The following is a 17,589-nucleotide window of genomic DNA, read 5'->3' on the forward strand; positions in this document are numbered from 1 at the left end:
GACTGAGCCACCCAGGTGCCCCTTATTGTCTCAATTTCTAGTATTTGACATTCATAACATATTTTGAATGGAATGAAACGAATCCATCTATGAACATTTGGTCTGAAGTAACTTCTACGCTAGTATGCATATTTCTAATTTTTAAAAAGATTTTATTTATTTATTCATGAGAGATACAGAGAGAGGCAGAAACATAGGCAGAAGGAGAAGGAGGCTCCCTGTGAGGAGCCTTATGTAGAACTAGATTCCAGGACCCTGGGATTACGCTCTGAGCAGAAGGCAGATGCTCAACCACTGAGCCACTCAGATGCCCCCATATTTTAATGTTTTCTTCAACAAGTATGACCTGAAATACTTCCTAATCTTGAAAAAAAACAAGTCAACTCTTGTTTCTGGAACCCACAAAGTCAATTACAACCTAAAATATGTTGATTCAGGCCTCCCCCCACCAAATAAGTATCCAGGTAAATAATATTCTCTCAGTGGAAAAGATTCAAGCCTGTTAAAACCAAGTCTCAGGGTTCTGCCTAAATCCATTTCAATCTAGGGTCACAAAATTACCAAGGAAGAAAACTACAACGAAGAGAAACACACTAATCCCAGCTAATCCACTTGCTCCAAATTAAGGTGAAATTAAAACCTGACTCTTCAAAGAGGATGTAAACCCATTTGAAGGTGCAATGTTACCAGCAGATGAGGTGTTGAGGAAGTCTGCATGGCAGAGCCATCTCTCCCACTATATAACCAAACCAAATAAAGATTTCAACCCTTTAGAACAAAAAGGGCCTTCTTTGCAGGTAGCATTGGAGGCATAAATGTTGGTTGCCTCCTGATAAAAGGGACTGATTATTTTCAGTCAGTATTTGGAACTATTAGATAAGAAATTTTTTCCTGTCTCCAGTCTTAGGGCATCCCCACTTCCCAAGGCTACTTGTTCCAGGACTTGCCACAGCCTCTTTCTACCTGTTAGCCATTTCCCCTGTAATCACTTGGCCTGACCCCTATACCTTCATCTAAGTCAGGCCAGGGTCTCTGTCCTTCCTAGATCGATGGACCCAGGCCTCCGATCTGAGCCCCAGAAAGAACATGTTGCTGAAGACAAGGTTGAGAGAAGGTACCACAGGGAATGATCCATGAGCAGAACGGAAAAAGTGTTTTGACATTTCCTCCAGAAGCTTATAATACCCGGGAACACCTAAATTTGCAATTTTTACATTCTTCAGTATATTTTTAAACTTTAGATTGGAAAGGTTTTAGTGCGTTGGATAGAAGTGGAAGAAGGGATAGTCAGGGGATTATCATGTCAGCCAAACACACACACACACACACACACACACACACACACACACACACTTTGTTTGGAAATGAGAAGTGTGACCATATGACATAAGCCATGTTTGAAACCTGTCAGTCTTTTTCGGTGTTTTCTCCTTAGGTTCATATGACCTTAGTCCTGCATGAAATCAAACTACCATTTTGAAAAAATCCTTTAATTTAGAGTGATTAAATATTCTTTAAAATATTCACTGAGAATAAAATCAAAAAAAGAATTTATCAGAGAAACAGAGTAGAATAGTAATTACCAGGAACTCGAGGGTAGAGGAAATGGGGAAACATTGGCCAAAAGGTACAAACCTCTAGTTATAAAATTAACAAGTTCTGGAGAGCTAATATATGGCATGGTGATTATAGCTAGTAATCCTGTGTTATATACTTGAAAGTTGCTAAGACAGTGGTTCTTAAATGTCTTCACCACAAAAAAAAGAAATGGTAATTATGTGATAGGATGGAAAGTGGTAATCATTTTGCAATATATAATATATAAATCAACACATTGTATAGCCTAAAGTTATACAGTATAGTATATCAACTATATCTCAATAAAGCTGGAGAGGATAAAGAAACTGCTTTATATTACAGCAAGAGAGTTTTAGGTTACTTATAAAAATATCCTAGTAGTGAGAACTTATACTAGCAACATGTTAGCATGGAAGAGAAGAGGGCCCCCAATCTGAAGAGCTGGGTTGGCTTTATTATATATTAGCTATGACCTTAATCAAGCTATTGAACTCCAAATTTGAGTTGTTGTAAGGTTTAAATGAGACAATATAGGAAAAGTACTTTATACATAAAAAAGTATTTTTTAAAATAATGTTATTATTGGGGCACCTGGGTGGCTCAGTCATTTGAGCATCCAACTATTCATTTCTGCTCAGGTTATGATCTCAAGGTTGTGAGGTAGAGCTCTGTGTGGGACTCCATGCTGGATGTGAAGCCCACTTAAGATTCTCTCTCTCCCTCTCCCTCTACCCCCTACCCACCTACCCCTTGCCTCCTGCTCACTCTCATGCTCTCACTCTCAAAAAATATAAATAAATAAATAAATAAATAAATAAATAAATAAATAAATAAATGTGTTATTATTGTTACAGTATGGATCCAGCAAGATAAATAACCTAAACCCAAATTTCTCATTATTAACACACAGTTTACCTGAGCTTTCATTTTCACCAGGAAAGTACTGCAGACTGGGATGAAGGATGTTTAAAGTTCTGTTAGATAAAAAGAATAAAGCAGAAGTGGAGTAGCCCCAGGAATATGGCACAGCATCAACAGATGATAGAAGATGGTAACAGAGAATGGCTGCACTGTCCTCCATCAAGGATGGCCTTAAGTGTGGAAGGCCAAACAAAAACATCAGGAGGAAAATGATGGCTAAAAAGGTTGGGTGAAAATATATTACAAGATATTAAACAGGACAACTTTAACTCAAAACTCTAAGCCTGATACATTGTAATATAAGGTACGAAAAGGAATTCTAGGTTTAAGCTCAGAACCAATTTCAATAAACAGAAACCACAGTCTGTAGGTGGGAGGCCAGAATACTGAAAACAGAATGTTGCTCCAAGAGGGGCTTTTTCCAGAAGTTATGGTCCACTGAGCTTGGCCTGAATTCTCAGAAAATCCTACAATGAGGGGTGGCTGGGTTGCTCAGTCAATTAAGCAACTGCCTTTGGCTCAGGTCATGATCTCAGGGTCTTGGGATCAAGCCCCACATTGGACTCCCTGCTCACTGGGGAGTCTGCTTCTCTTTCCTTCTGCCCCTCCACTCTGCTCATGCTCTCTTTCTTTCTCTCAAATAAATAAATAAATAAAAACCTTAAAAAAAAAAAGAAGGAAAATCCTACAACGGATCACTCTAAATGAATTTTGAGAATAATTATGTTCCTGAACAGAGTATAAATATTATCAACCTTGACATTATGAAAGGAAATTACAGTTGAAAGGAGCTAGAAGGTGAAGAAGTGGGGGGGGGGGGGGTGTGCATGCACGCATGCATGTATTACAAAGGGCAGAAGATCAATATTTTCACTTTATGAAGGGAATGGTCAAGAAATTGTGTCAATAGTTCATTGATTGAGAGAAGCTTTTAGGTACTTTATTTTGAATTACAAAAGTAATCCTTAGAAGAACAAAAATACTAATATAATTACAATACAAAGAGAAGAAAGATGAGGGTGGTGACTGAGCTAAATTCTTACATACTATCACAGGATATCAATATGAACAGTGAATGCAGCAGATGAATCAGGATCCTCCTGATGTTTTTAAACAAAGTTATCTGTGTCATCATGCCACTCTGCCATAGGCCCTTTTGCTCCTCTTGGAAGGTTGCACGTGCCTCCAGTGTTAGGGGAGCCACTAACGTTAATCTGGATTGCTCCTCAGACAAGTGAAAGATACAATGCATTCATAAAAGTCCTGGAGAAAGTTAAGGTTTTTCTATCCTTGGAGGGCATACCCTTGCTTGATCTTTTTGGCAGTTGGAATATCATACAACATACTACGCTTCATTAGTTTGAGGAGATTCTGAAGGCAAAGTCAAAACAGCAGGTACAAGGGCTGCAGAAGTTTTCATTATTCATCACAAATTGCAACCTAATGGGTAAAGACCAGTGCTGGTGATATACTGAAGTCATAAACTTCATTTTCCTCCTTGGTTTCCATTCTAGTCATGATCTTATTATTTTTTAAAGATTTATTTATTTATTCATGAGAGACACAGACTAAGAGAGAGAGAGGCAGAGGCAGAGACACAGGCAGAGGGAGAAAGAGGCTCCCTGCAGGAAGCCTGATGCGGGACTCGATCCCGGATCCCGGGATCAAGACCTGAGCCGAAGGCAGGCACCCAACCGCTGAGCCACCCAGGCGTCCTCCAGTCAGGATCTTAAACTGAGCCCACATTGGCTTAACACTCAGTGCGGAGTCTCCTTAGGAATTTCTCTCCCTCCCTTCTGCCCCATCTCTCTAAAATAAATAAATAAAGCTTAAAAAAATAAAACCATGTTCGTGGATTACATACATGTATTGCTTTTTTAGGTTTTTTCTTATCTAAAAATAGTTGACACATAATATCACCTTAGTTTCAGGTATACAACATAGTGATTCAATTTCTCCATAGGATAGGCTATGCTCATGAAAGTATAGCTACCATCTGTCACCATATAATGCTATTATAATATCATTGACTATATTTCCTATTCTGTGCTTTTATTCCCATGATTTATTTATTCCATAACTGGAGGCCTGTATCCCCCATTCCCTTTCCCCTCTTTTTCCCATCTTCCCATCCCTTTTCTCCCTGGCAACCATCAGTTTGTTCTCTGTATTTATAAGTCTGATTCTGCTTTTGGTTTGTTTGCTTATTCATTTGTTTTGTTTTTTAGATTCTACATATAAGTGACATCATATGGTATTTGTCCTTGTCTGACTTACTTCACTTAGTATAATATCCTCTAGGTCCATCCATGTTGTCATAAATAGCATGATCTCATTATTTTTTATGGCTGAGTAATATTCCATTGTATGTACATCTATTCCATTTTGTATGTATATATATATTATATATATTTGTCATTATATATATATATAAAATATTTATATATATAAAATCTTCCTTATCTATTTGTCTATCAATAGGCACTGAGGTTGCTTTCATATCTTGGCTGTTGCAAATAATGTTACAATACACATAGGTGTGAATATATCGTTTTGGATTAGTATTTTCATTTTCACTGGGTAAACAGCCAGTACTGGAATTATTGGCTCATATACTATTTTTAACTTTTAATTTTTTGAGGAACTTCCATGCTGTTTTCTACAATGTCTATATCAGTTTACATTGCCACCAACACAAGGATTCCTTTTTCTTCCCATCCTCACCAACACTTGTTATGTTTTTGTCTTTTTTACTTTCGGTATTCTGACAGGTATAAGGTGATATTTCATTGTGGTTTTGATTTGCATTTCCCTGATGATTAGTACTGTTGAGCATCTTTTCATGTATCTGTTGGCTATCTAGATGTCTTTGGGAAAATGTTCATTCAGGTCCTCTGCCCGTTTTAAAATCAGATTTGGTTTTTTGGTGTTGAGTTGTATAGTTTTTTTTTTTAAATAATAATAAATTTATTTTTTATTGGTGTTCAATTTGCCGAGTTGTATAGTTTCTTTATATATTTTGGATATTAACTCCTTACAGACATATCATTTGCAAATATCTTCTTCCATTCAGTAAGTTGCCTTTTTTGTGTTGCCAGTGGTTTCCTTTGCTGTGCAAAAGCTTTTAATTTTGATGTAGTCTCAACAGTTTATTTTTGCCTTTATATCCCTTGCCTAGGAAACATATCTTGAAAAATGTTGCTATGGCTGATGTCAGAAAAATTATTGCTATGTTGTCTTCTAGGATTTTTATGGTTCTAGGTCTCACATTTAGGTCTTTAATCCATTTTGAGTTTATTTTTATGAATGGTGTAAGAAAGTGATCGATCCAGTTGCATTCTTTTACATGTAGCTATCCAGATTTCCCAATACCATTTATTAAAGAGAATATTTTTCTCACTGTACATTCTTTTCTCATTTGTCATAGGTTAAGTAGACTACTTACATCTTAAAATATTATTTTAAAAATGATTACATAAGCAGTTTAGAAAAAAGCTGCTATTAATCTGCTACAAGTTCACTAAGAACAACTCGTATCACATTAGACTGGGTAAGATAGAGGAGGTTATAGAAATATATGTTATTTCTTTCCAACTCTCACAATACCCAGAATATAATATGCATTAACAACTATCTTTTAAATAAATGACATCTGGGTTTCAGCCACTAAGTTGTGAATGAAGTCTTTTTGTGTATAATGAAGGAATTTGGGAGGAGGAATATTTGAATGCATATGGCCAAGTCTTTCCAATCCAAGACCCCTGAAGTCAGGCACTGGCTATAATTCTAGATCTCTCCTGGTAATCACCAGTGGCTTCTGAATCACCATTACCAAATCCTGCTAGGAACTATGCTCACCACTGGCTGCAGGGATTTCATCTTTCCTGCACACAGATATGACTCTAGCTTCACAAAAAAGTATCCAAACACCATTAGGGAATTCTCCCCCTGCACTGGTTTAGCAGCTACCCAAACTCCAAAAGGAGGTTTGGAGTGTGTCTTTTCAACTGCATGAAAACATTATTTTGTGTTGAGCTTGCTTTTAAGTACAGTTGCTCACTATTTGTAACTTAGTAATTAATCTAGTTTTGAGTTTGTTTGCGGCCAAAACATCTCCAAGGTAGGTTTCCACAGCTGAAATGGACCACTGAGACAGTTAAATTGAGAAATAAAACACTGCATACAAATTCAGAGCAGAATGAATTAATTTTCAAGGTCTAGTTGGCTCTTGAATGCATAACTTTATTTAAGAAAGTTCCCCAACATCTGGTTCTTTTTTTTTTTCTGTGTAAGGACAAGCATAGGGGGAGGAAAGTATGCCATCTGTCCTGAAAGTAAGTAACTCATTCCTCTTCATGCTAGGTGGAAATTACAATTTTACCAGAAGAAAACTTTATAAATAATCAATAAAATAACCTTACATATACATTTGTTTGATACAGGACAATGTGTTCACTTTTTAGCATGAAATTTTTCTTACTCCCAAATATAACACCTTTGATTTGAATTTAATATGCTAGTATACAAGTAAAAGACAATATAAGACCTGAGTTTCCACAGAGGGAGTCACTTTTTAAATGGATTTTGAGAGATGGACAGGGTTTTACGAGGTAGTAGCTAGAATTCCAAAGACAAGAAATAAAAAGTGTTGGCAAGGATGTGGAGAAAAAAGGAACCCTAGTGCCCTGCTTGTGGGAATGTAAATTGGTGTAGCCGCCATCAAAAATAGTATGAAGTTTCCTCAAAAAATTAAAAATAGAACTATCCCATGGTCCAGTAATTCCACTAATGAGTATTTACCTGAAGAAAAAGAAAAAATTAATTCAAAAAGATATATGCACCCCTATGTTTACTGTGATATTATTTCCAATAGCCAAGATATAAAAGCAGCCCACATATCCATCAATAGACAAATGGATAAGGAAGATATTACTCAGCCATAGGAAAAGGATGAGATCTTGCCATTTGTGACAACATGGATAGACCTAAAGGGTAACAGACAAATAAACTAAAAGCAGAATCAGATTTATAAATACAGAGAACTGATAGTTGCTAGAGGGAAAAGGAGCAGGAGGATGGGCAAAATGGGTGAAGGGGATGGAAGCTACAGGACTTGGTTATGCAATGAATAAGTCACAGGGAAAAAAGGTACAGCACAGGAAATATGTTTCAATGATACTGTAAGCGTTGTATGATGACTTACGTTATCTACATTTGTTGTGAGCATAGCATAAGCATTGTCAAATCACTATGTTGTACACCTGAAACAAAAGTGACAGTGTGTATCAACCATACTTCAATTTAAAAAAAAAAAAAAAAAGATTTCAACCAGGTAGATTCAGGAATGAAAAGTCATTCCAGGAAAAGAATAATGTGGAAGCTTAAAAATAAATAAATAAAAAGTAATTTGACAGGTCCAAATATCCCTTCTGAAGCAAAATTAAGTCACCACAAATGACTCTACTCAAATAGCTAATTCCCTCTCCCACAGCCTCCCTTACCATCCTTCCCACTGTGATTCTCTCCCTGCTGCCTCCCTCTGTTCCATGAAACAAACATACCACATCAAACTGGAAAACTGTGACTCTAAGAAAGGAAGCTCAGCTTGACAGGAGCAAAGCTGAATAGCTCTCTAAAGCCTGACTCAAAAGCTCTGTCATTTTAGTCTTAATGCCATTTAATGATAAATGATCCTTTCCCTACAATTTGCCACTGTTGTTAAACAGGGGTCTTAACAGGGCCCTCCCACCTGCACTCTACCTTTGTAATTAGTACCTCTGGTCCCTGTGCATATATTTCATGGGTGACTCACATATAAGCTAAGTGATAGGTAACCAAATTACAAGGCTATAAATACATCAAGTGTTGGCCTGGAAAAAAAAAGCCTGAGTGGTTTATGAAGTCAGCAATATTCTGACAACTGATCCTTACAACAGAGCTTAGTTTTCTTTCCCTTCCACCTCCCCACTTAGGTAATTTGATATTATACATGTCTCCAAGTATAAATCACAAGTGAATTATTGGAAAAAGGTAACTTGGGCCTGAAAGATTTTAATTATAGCAACATTTTTTATTCGTAAGAAGTTTTAGCTGGACTATCTCCAAATAATCTACATCCACCCAGAACATTTGGAAATAGGCAAGAATCCTTGGTATGTAAAGCAAATCTGGCCATGACTCTTCTTGGTATCATCATTTTGTTTTTTCTGTCTAAGTGGGTGTTAGCTACAGGGTGTTAGAAAGAAATCAAAAGAGTAGCATTTCCCAAAGTGTGTATCAAAAGGATCCCAAAGTTGAAAGCAAATATTGTAACAATGAAGAGGATCAACAATGAATGGAAATTTATAATTAACACTTTACCAGTTTCTTCTCTCTAATTTACCTTCATCGCCAACAGTTATTTTTATTTAATTAAAAAAATTATTCTTCTTCTATCTAAAATCTTCTGTTAGCCTGAAGACTAAGCATTTAATTTGAAATCTTCCTATATTATTATTTGTCATGATGTAATTCAGATTCCTCATCGAAAGCAAGAACCATGTTTTACCCGTCTTTGTATCCCAATCACCTACCTTGAAATTTGGTAGCCTAATACGAAATTGGAGATTATCAAACATTTGTATTGAACTATAAATGAAACCTTATTAAATAAGATGCCTGAATCCATGTGTGTGTGTGTGTGTGTGTGTGTGTGTGTGTTGTCTGTATAAAACTTCTGTGAACTTCTTGGTATTTTACAGCTTAAAATCTAACCCCCTTAATGTGATATTTTTTCCCAGTCTGACTTCAGTCTTCCATTCTGGCATCATCTCCTGCTCTTGAACCTCAGCACCATATCTGGGCTCAGCTTCTCCAATGTCAAGGCAAAGATTTGCTCTTCTCCTAGGCATGTTGCCTAGACATTTATGGAATGATGATATCACTTAAAGGAAATTGAGTCTTGAGGCACTCCCATAAAGGTCAGAAACAGAGACCAGAGTGAGTCGTGGAATGCAGGAAACAAAAGCCAGAAAACAAAGACACTGTAAAAGAATGAGAGAAGAAATCTCAGCTTAAATATTTTTTTTCTAAGACTAGAACATGACTGTGAGTACTGTTTACCTATTTATAGGAAAAGAGGGAAAGGGATGGACTTTGCTCTGGGAAGTAAATAATCAGAAAGTTAGTCCCAAGTACATTTTAACATCTAGAACAGAGTTAGTTTTGCAAATATATGCATAGTCCCTTATACAATATCTCAGTATCTCATGAAGTAAGTTATTTTATTAGTAATGATGGGTGAACACAAAGTCAACACCACTGTCCCATCCTCCATGTTCACTATCATCACTATCACAAAGAACTCAATTTCAGTTGATAACATCATCAGAACAAGAACAGTGAAAGATCTGTGTTGCTTTGGTCAACAGTAGCCTTCCCACCTGGAGAAGTTTCTCTGCACACCCAGATCCCTGCACTGCTGGAATCAGACCATCATATAGAATCAGACCACAGAAAGTACTGCTCAACCAGTAGCAGCTAGGGCTGCAGGACTCCCAGCAGACTTACAGACACATGAGATGCTGAGAAACCTCACTTCCTGAGATTAAATGAGATCATCAGAAATCACTACTTGCAGAGAGTTTTACAGGTGATTCTTCAGGCCTTACCATAGCAACCTCATCAAAGAAATGGAAGTCTAAAATGGCCAAATGACTTGCTGGGAACATGTGGCAAATCAGCAGAAAAGAGAGGTTTCCCTCAGCCAATTTAGTGCTTCATCCTCAGAACCATATTCTCTCTGCTTTTATACATGTCCCTGCTCTATAGAGTATGAACTTTCCTTGGAAATATGGACTATGGAAGTTTCCTTCCTAACTGAAGAGTGTTTCCATTTCTCTGTATTGCCCTCTCTTAAATCTTTTCTTGTGTACGTTATAACAAATGTCTTTATCACTAAGTAGAATTGCCTCAATGAGATCAGCTGCCTGAAAGTAATTGTCTCTGTTATAACAATGGCCCTGCTGTAGAAGAACAATTCTTTCCTACAGAGGAAGCAGAATCAAGACCAAAAGAAGAGCTAAATGCAAAACCGAGTCTGGATTTCCTTTGAGGCAAATTGCATTTCTCTCATAGCTACACCCAAGAATTGAGGACCACTCAGACTTTTTTTAATCAGGAGTCTTATCTCCTGATTTCTTAAAAGAGGAAGCTGAGGGCAGACTCTTGGCCTGAACGTGGATACTGCTTGACTGGGTAGGTTTCTTAAAGTCCATATTATGTCTATATCTGTAAAACGAGGGTGACTGATCCTCTCATGGGTTTTTTTTTTTTTTAAGGTTTAATTGAGTGACTATGTGATCAATGTTTAGAATGGCAATTATTGGAACTTAGAAACCAATTATTGTTAGACTCTTTCTAGCTAAGGATTCTTTCTAAACTTTTCAAAAAGTAAACCAAAAAAACTAACTGGAAGGGGAAGAAATACCATGGAACTGAAAAAAACAAGCTCTTCATATACAGCCCTGCCATCTCATGTCATGTTAATACATTGTGATGCTTTATGGCAGGCTACAGTAACTTCCCCAGTGTCAAGTTCTTTGCCAACTAAAGCTAAACATTTTTTTTTTTTAGCTTTTTAAAATTATGGTCCTAGGATGCATCCTTTCAGTGATAGTACTGCTGGTCATGCCAGTCTGTACAAAATGATCTTTTATCCAGTATGGTAAGGAATTATCCAATGAGGTTGTACAGTTTCTCTCCTTCACATCACCAAGCCTGTCCACCTCAGGACTTCACAAAACTTGAGTTCAGTTGTATATCCTGATCTTACTTTGGGCTAGGAAAGAAAATGGAGAATCTCTCCATGAGTGACTGTGAACAAATGAAGGTAACTAAAGCTGCCTCCCTTGAGGACTTCTCATTATAGCACAGGAGTCCTGAAAAGGCACACATATGAACAAATAAGGTCTTAGAAGGAGACAGCAAATTCCTGAAGTGACCTCAGGAAGGAAATGTCTGGGTATTTCTAACATTGTGCATTAGGGAGTTGGGGTGGTACTAGTATAAATTTGAGACATGCTAAAGAGTAACTGAAAGAAATAGGAGGAGATGAGGAGGCAAAATGAACAAAATGCCAGATATGCCCACATGCCAACAAGGAAGACGTGAGGAGGTGAGGTGTGAGGAGAAGTCTGTCACAGTGGCCAATAAACCATGAGGGCCAAATGTTTGGCTTGAATAACTCAGAATCTGCTCCCTGCCTACAGCAGGGCTTGGCAGTGAGTCAGCAAATCCAGCAACAGAATTTCTTTTTCAGGAACCACAGACAGTCCATTTACACACACACATACACACACACATACACAAACACACTCTTGCATGTATACACACTATCTTGTAGATATACCCTTCATCAGCAAGGAGAAAAATATGGCATTTCTTTTTTTTCTTTAAAAATGTTATTTATTAATTTGAGAGAGAGAGAGAGCACAAGCTAGGGGGAGGAGCAGAGGGAGAGAGAAGCAGACTTCTCTGCTGAGCAGGGAGCCTGACATGGGGCTCAATCCTAGGACTCTGAGACCATGACCTGAGCTGCAGGCAGACACTAACCTGACTGAGCCACCCAGGCGCCCCTAGCATTTCTTTTTCAAATTTTTTTGAAGATTTTATTTATTTATTCACAAGAGACAGAGACAGAGACACAGGCAGAGGGAGAGGGAGAAGCAGGCTCCATGCAGGGAGCCCGACATGGGACTCAATCCCTGGTCCCCAGGATCACGCCCTGAGCTGAAGGTGGCTCTAAACCACTGAGCCACCCGGGCTGCCCTTCTTTTTCAATTTTTAAAACCATCCATATCTTTGAAAATTATCAGGAATCATTTATCAAGAAATCAGAAGATCTATGTAAGCATCATTTTAAATATTCTTATTAAGAACATGCTACATGTCTTATAGTAATTTCTTCTATCCACCCCCTTTATAAGAACCAAAACAAAAACACAAGGATACAGCTAAAATGTTAACAGTGACTATATCTGAGTTGTGATATTACAAAGTAATTTTCCTTTTCATTTTCTTTGTTTTTTGTATTTTCTAATTTGTCAATAAATATGTATTTTCCTAATTTTTAAATATGTGTTATTTTTCTGATTTTGAATATATCTAATATGTTAAAGATAACAACAGAGTGAGCAAAAGTCAGACATTTCCACTGAGCAGCCTTGCTGTTTTATGATGTTCCTTCAAATGACACCTCATTGAACCAGCAAATAGCAACTACAATATCCTCTAGAAAGGGCAAGACCATCAGGGAAAGACAAAGGGAATTCAACAGACAAGGAAACTACAGAGATAATTTCACAGTCTTACAGGGACACTGAAGCCTATGTAGTGACTATTAAATATACACCTTAACATACTGAGGAGGCTTGATGGGACAGCAGTATCTACCAGGCTCATGGGTAGCAGAAACCCCCAAACTACCATCAATCCCAGGTAGGCCCTGTGCAACTTTGTTGGGCTTCTCCCTTTTCCAACTGTACTCACAGTTTTCAAATTGGGCATGAGTTTAAGTACTAATTAATTGGGTGTGGATAGAGAAATCCCTGTAATTGAAGCTGGTGCTGATAATGTCATTAAAAAAAATTTATTTAAATTCAATTTGCCAACATCTAGTATAACACCCAGTGCTCATCTCATCATGTCCCCTCTGATAATGTCATTTTCAAAGCAAAGACCATTTGGTTCTAGGTATTAGGCAGACTACAAAACAACTGTGCATTTCAAAATCTTTTCTGCTGCCCCGTTAATGAAAAAATTTCCTTAAAGGACCCATTGGAGAGGCTCAATTTGGTTTCAAGTACATTTTCCTCACCTTGGTATGGTGCTCCTGATAGATAAAACCACAAAATTGGAAACCCTGGCCCTTCCTTTAAAAAATGCAGTTGTTGCCAAACAAACTTTCCCAGGATTGGCTCTGACTATTTGCATTCAGTGCAGAATCATCAGTCCTACAAGCTACAAGTATTTTATATAAACCAGAGATCACACCAGTTCAGTTGTCATGTTATAGGGTCTTTAGTGTGCCAGAGGTGATCAGCAACCTCCTGTTGTCCATTCATTCCAACAGACATGTCCCCAACACAAGGCAGCTGAGAGTAAGTAGAAAAAGCAGAAAAAAGAAGGGCGGGCACCAAAGGAATGAATGGAAGTTAAAATGAGAAGCTACAGTCCAATGAACAGTATTTGAATGAAAAAGACACATTTGGGCTCATATCAGGTATATCTCAGGAGTCAGGTACCACAAACAGATAGGAGAACAGTTGGGCATAGGTAGAGATTTATCTGTGATCAACCCCCAACCTACATCTCATTTCAAGTAGCTGGATCTCAATCTGAATCACCTACCTGGTATTCAAGTTCATCTAAGCCCTTAATTATTTCCACAGGATTTATAGCTATATTCCTGAATTCCAGCCCTGAATTAGAGGCTCTGCCTCCAGCTGGCAGCCCCATTATGCTGCATGCCAGCTTTTGTCCTGCATCTCAGGTTTTCTCCCATACTATGGCTCTATACATGGCAACAGGGTGAGCAAGAGGCATCTATACCTGGGCTTGAGTCCCAAATATCACCTGTTTGAACTCGGCCAAGTTACTTTTGTAACTTCAGTTTTTGTTTACTTTTGTAAACTTCAGTTCTCTCATCCATAAAGTGGGACCAATAAGAGCTTCTTCATCCTAGAATTGTTGTGTGGAATTTGAGATGCAAAATACAGTACCTCTCACATGGTAAGTGTTCAATAAATTTGATAATGATGATGGTGATAATGATGAAGAAAGATAAGGTGATAATGATGAAAAAGGATAAAATGATGGAGAATCGTTCTTCTTAACCTTGGGTACACACTGGGGACTCAACTATACTACAGTGGTTCTCAACTGAGGGTTATTTTTTGCCTCCAAAGGACTTTGGACAAACGTCTATAGACTTGTTGGTTGCTTTAATGGCGGCGGGGTGGGAGGGGGAGAGCGAGTGGTAATGGGAAGGCATCAGGGTGTGCTACTGACATCTAGTGGGCAGAAGCCAGGGATGCTGCTAACCATCCTATAATGCACAGCACAGCCACTCCCTCCCACAACAAAGACCTATCTGGTCCAAAATGTCAATAGTGCCAAAACTGAGAAACTCTGCTTGCCAGAAATCCATGCTTACCAGCATCTCCCAACTTCCTTTAGCCCCTGCTGTCAATGTGCCCTTAGCTGGTAGCTGTGGCTGGTAGCTAAGATCTGACCCTTCCCAGGACTGGCCCATCCCACTGTCTCCTGAGCTCCTGAGCCCCTACCCTGTGGGATTCTTTGTAAAATGGCCACCAGGCTTCATTGGCCTGACCCGAGTCCATAACAGCAGGCATGGGGAGAATGACCAGGCCTTCCCTCTAACCAGCAACAGGAGAGAAACTGCTTCCTGCAGGGCCATGGCAGAGAGCCACGTGAAAACAAGCACAGCAACCACTCAAGCGTTCCACCCAAACTGGCTCCACACCAGGGCCAGACCATGAGTCACCACCACATGCTGCTGCCTCTCGCAGTGACCTTTCTTTATCCCTTCACTAGCTGTAAATCTTCAGGAGCAAAACAGCACAGAACAGACTGGGAAGGCCTTGGCAGAATATTGTACCTGGCAAATGCCCAAATCAAAATTCAGAGTTAAGTACCCAGGCCCTGAACAAATGCCAATCACAGCAACACCAAGGCTCCCCTGAGCCATCCCTGTGAACCAGAGAAATGGACAAATGGAGCCCCCTCTCTTGACATAATTTAAATCGTGCGGCAGCAGTGGAGCATCCTCTCCAGGAGAAGGAACAGATGTGTTTAGCAATACCCAGATGGCTGGGGACAAATTGAAGGACCTGTGTAATGTTTGCCTATAACTCACGCTTGCACCAAACCATACTGCACCCCTAAAGAAATCCTCCTTGTGTCCCTCATTCCTCTTGTGTCAAATGGAATTAATATTGTCTTCCATGAAGTGTTGTGAGAAACAATTAGCATAGGTTATTAAATAGTGCTTTGGCTCATAATAAAGCAAAACTGGCTTTTTTGTTTCTGCTTTTTCAGAGGCAAACCATCATGCTGGGAAAAAGGCCAGTGGATGGGGCAGCTGCCTTCTACAAGGGAATTTACTCTGCCCAGTCTCACTGAAGTTGTCTTTCCTAAAGTGTAGTCTTCTAGCCACCATCAAAAGCACAGAGAAAGCCCCCAAGCTAGCAGATTGCCAGGCCACATTGACAGCCTACCAAAATGGAATTTTGGGGATTAGCCTTTGGAAAGTACACTTTAAATAAGCCCCCTCCTTGAGTTTTACATCCACTAAAATTTGAGAATCTTATAACAATGAATAAACCCCAGGAGAGTACAACCAATGTCACTATTTCCAACAGTTAAGAAGAAAGACTGGGTCCTTCATCATCTTCTCTTGGCCTATGTTGCACATCTTACGCAAATAGAATTCCTGGACAAGACAGGACACATGCAAAATGACTCATCTGAACTAAACTGTCCACTCTCACACTTACGTTTGTAATACAACAGCAACACAATGCATTTGCCCTTCTTGGTTTTGTAACTTCTCCCAACACTCTTGAAGTTTAAAAGGACTGAGTGATTCCCCTTTGCTGTTGGATGCCTAATGCTCTGAGCAAATTCCCATCCCCATCACTTGTTACCAGGGAACTAATCATAAACAGAACTGACCCACAGTCAGCCAATCCCTCCTCCTAACCCCCTCTACAATCATTTTGAGTATTTGGTATGTGTTCCAAATATTCACATTCATTATCCTTATAATGATCTTGTGAGACATAATCTCTATTTTGTAGATGAGGGAACTAAACCACCAAAAGGCTACACAAGTAACAGAATTGGTACTTGAGGGGATCCCTGTGTGGCTCAGCGGTTTAACGCCTGCCTTCACGCCCAGGGCATGATCCTGAAGTCCCGGGATCGAGTCCCATGTCGGGCCCCCTGCATGAAGCCTGCTTCTCCCTCTGCCTCTCTCTCTCTGTCTCTCATGAATAAATAAAATCTTTAAAAAAAAAAAGAATTGGTACTTGACTATATTCTCTGACTCTAAACTCCATGCTGTTACTAGCTCAAATCAAACAAACCCAATGCTCTAAGCTCCTCTTATTGTAGGAAATTATGGGAAAGTAGCAACCAATTGAGTATAGTTGTCTAGAGTTTAAAATTCTCTCACCATACTATTAGCAAGCATGTACACACAAACCAACTAGAGTATAATTATTTGATGACTACTAGACCATTCAGTCTCATCAATTACGTTATACAAATTACAAACTTCTCAGCTAATAACAACAGCTAATAAATGTTAAGCATTTGTCACTGCAAAGAAATGTTCTAAGTGCTTTAAGTTATTCTAACTCATTGATTCCTCCCAACATCCTTCAGAATTGGTACTACCATTGTTCTCTCTTTACAGCTGAGAAAACTACAGAAAAGAAATGTTTAGTAAGATGTCTAAGGTCAAGCAGCTGGTATATACCCAGATAATTATCTGGAAATACACCCAGATAATAAGGCTCCAGAACCAATACCTTTGCTAACCCACCTTACTGTGTATTCCAGTATTAACACAGTAAGAGCTATAACAACAAAGACAAGGGCCAGGGATGGGGGGAGGGAGCTTGCTTTCCCTAAAGATCTTTCTAGTGCCCTAGAGAATTTTATGGCTTTGAACCATGGTTTCTAAAATGCTATAGAAAACAAAGGCCCATAAAGTGCTGAGCAACATAGAAGATGAAAGCTCTAAAATGATGTGGAATTCTGTCATAAATAAAGTCCTAGAAAGATTCCAGGTCTTCAGTATGCTCTCAACTAAGGCAGGGAGGAGCTTCGTTATGATTATTACAATCTAATTTAAAGCTGAAGCCAGGCTAGAGGGAAAAAAATGGAAAATAAACTCTCTCCTAAAGCTGTCAGCCTGGCTGTGGCCTCCAACTGTTTTAGTCACTAAAACCTTGTATTTAATGGTCACTTTTATAACAAACACTAGGAAAGAAATACAAAGCTCTAAATCAGAGTTTATTTCTA

The 17,589-nt window shown here is 38.7% G+C and overlaps 1 protein-coding gene across 1 annotated transcript in view; it reads right to left on the reverse strand.

Moving 5' to 3' along the window:
* Positions 1-8,503: 8,503 nt before the first annotated feature.
* LOC112642782 (importin subunit alpha-8-like) overlaps positions 8,504-17,589 on the reverse strand; it is a 110,505-nt gene continuing 101,419 nt past the window's right edge. Inside the window, exon 5 of the transcript XR_004807013.2 lies at positions 8,504-9,521. The gene's annotated coding sequence lies outside the window, so the exon portion shown is untranslated. The remainder of the gene's footprint in view (positions 9,522-17,589) is intronic.

Source organism: Canis lupus, chromosome 19 (genome assembly GCF_003254725.2).
Source record: "Canis lupus dingo isolate Sandy chromosome 19, ASM325472v2, whole genome shotgun sequence".
Lineage (NCBI taxonomy): Eukaryota > Metazoa > Chordata > Mammalia > Carnivora > Canidae > Canis > Canis lupus.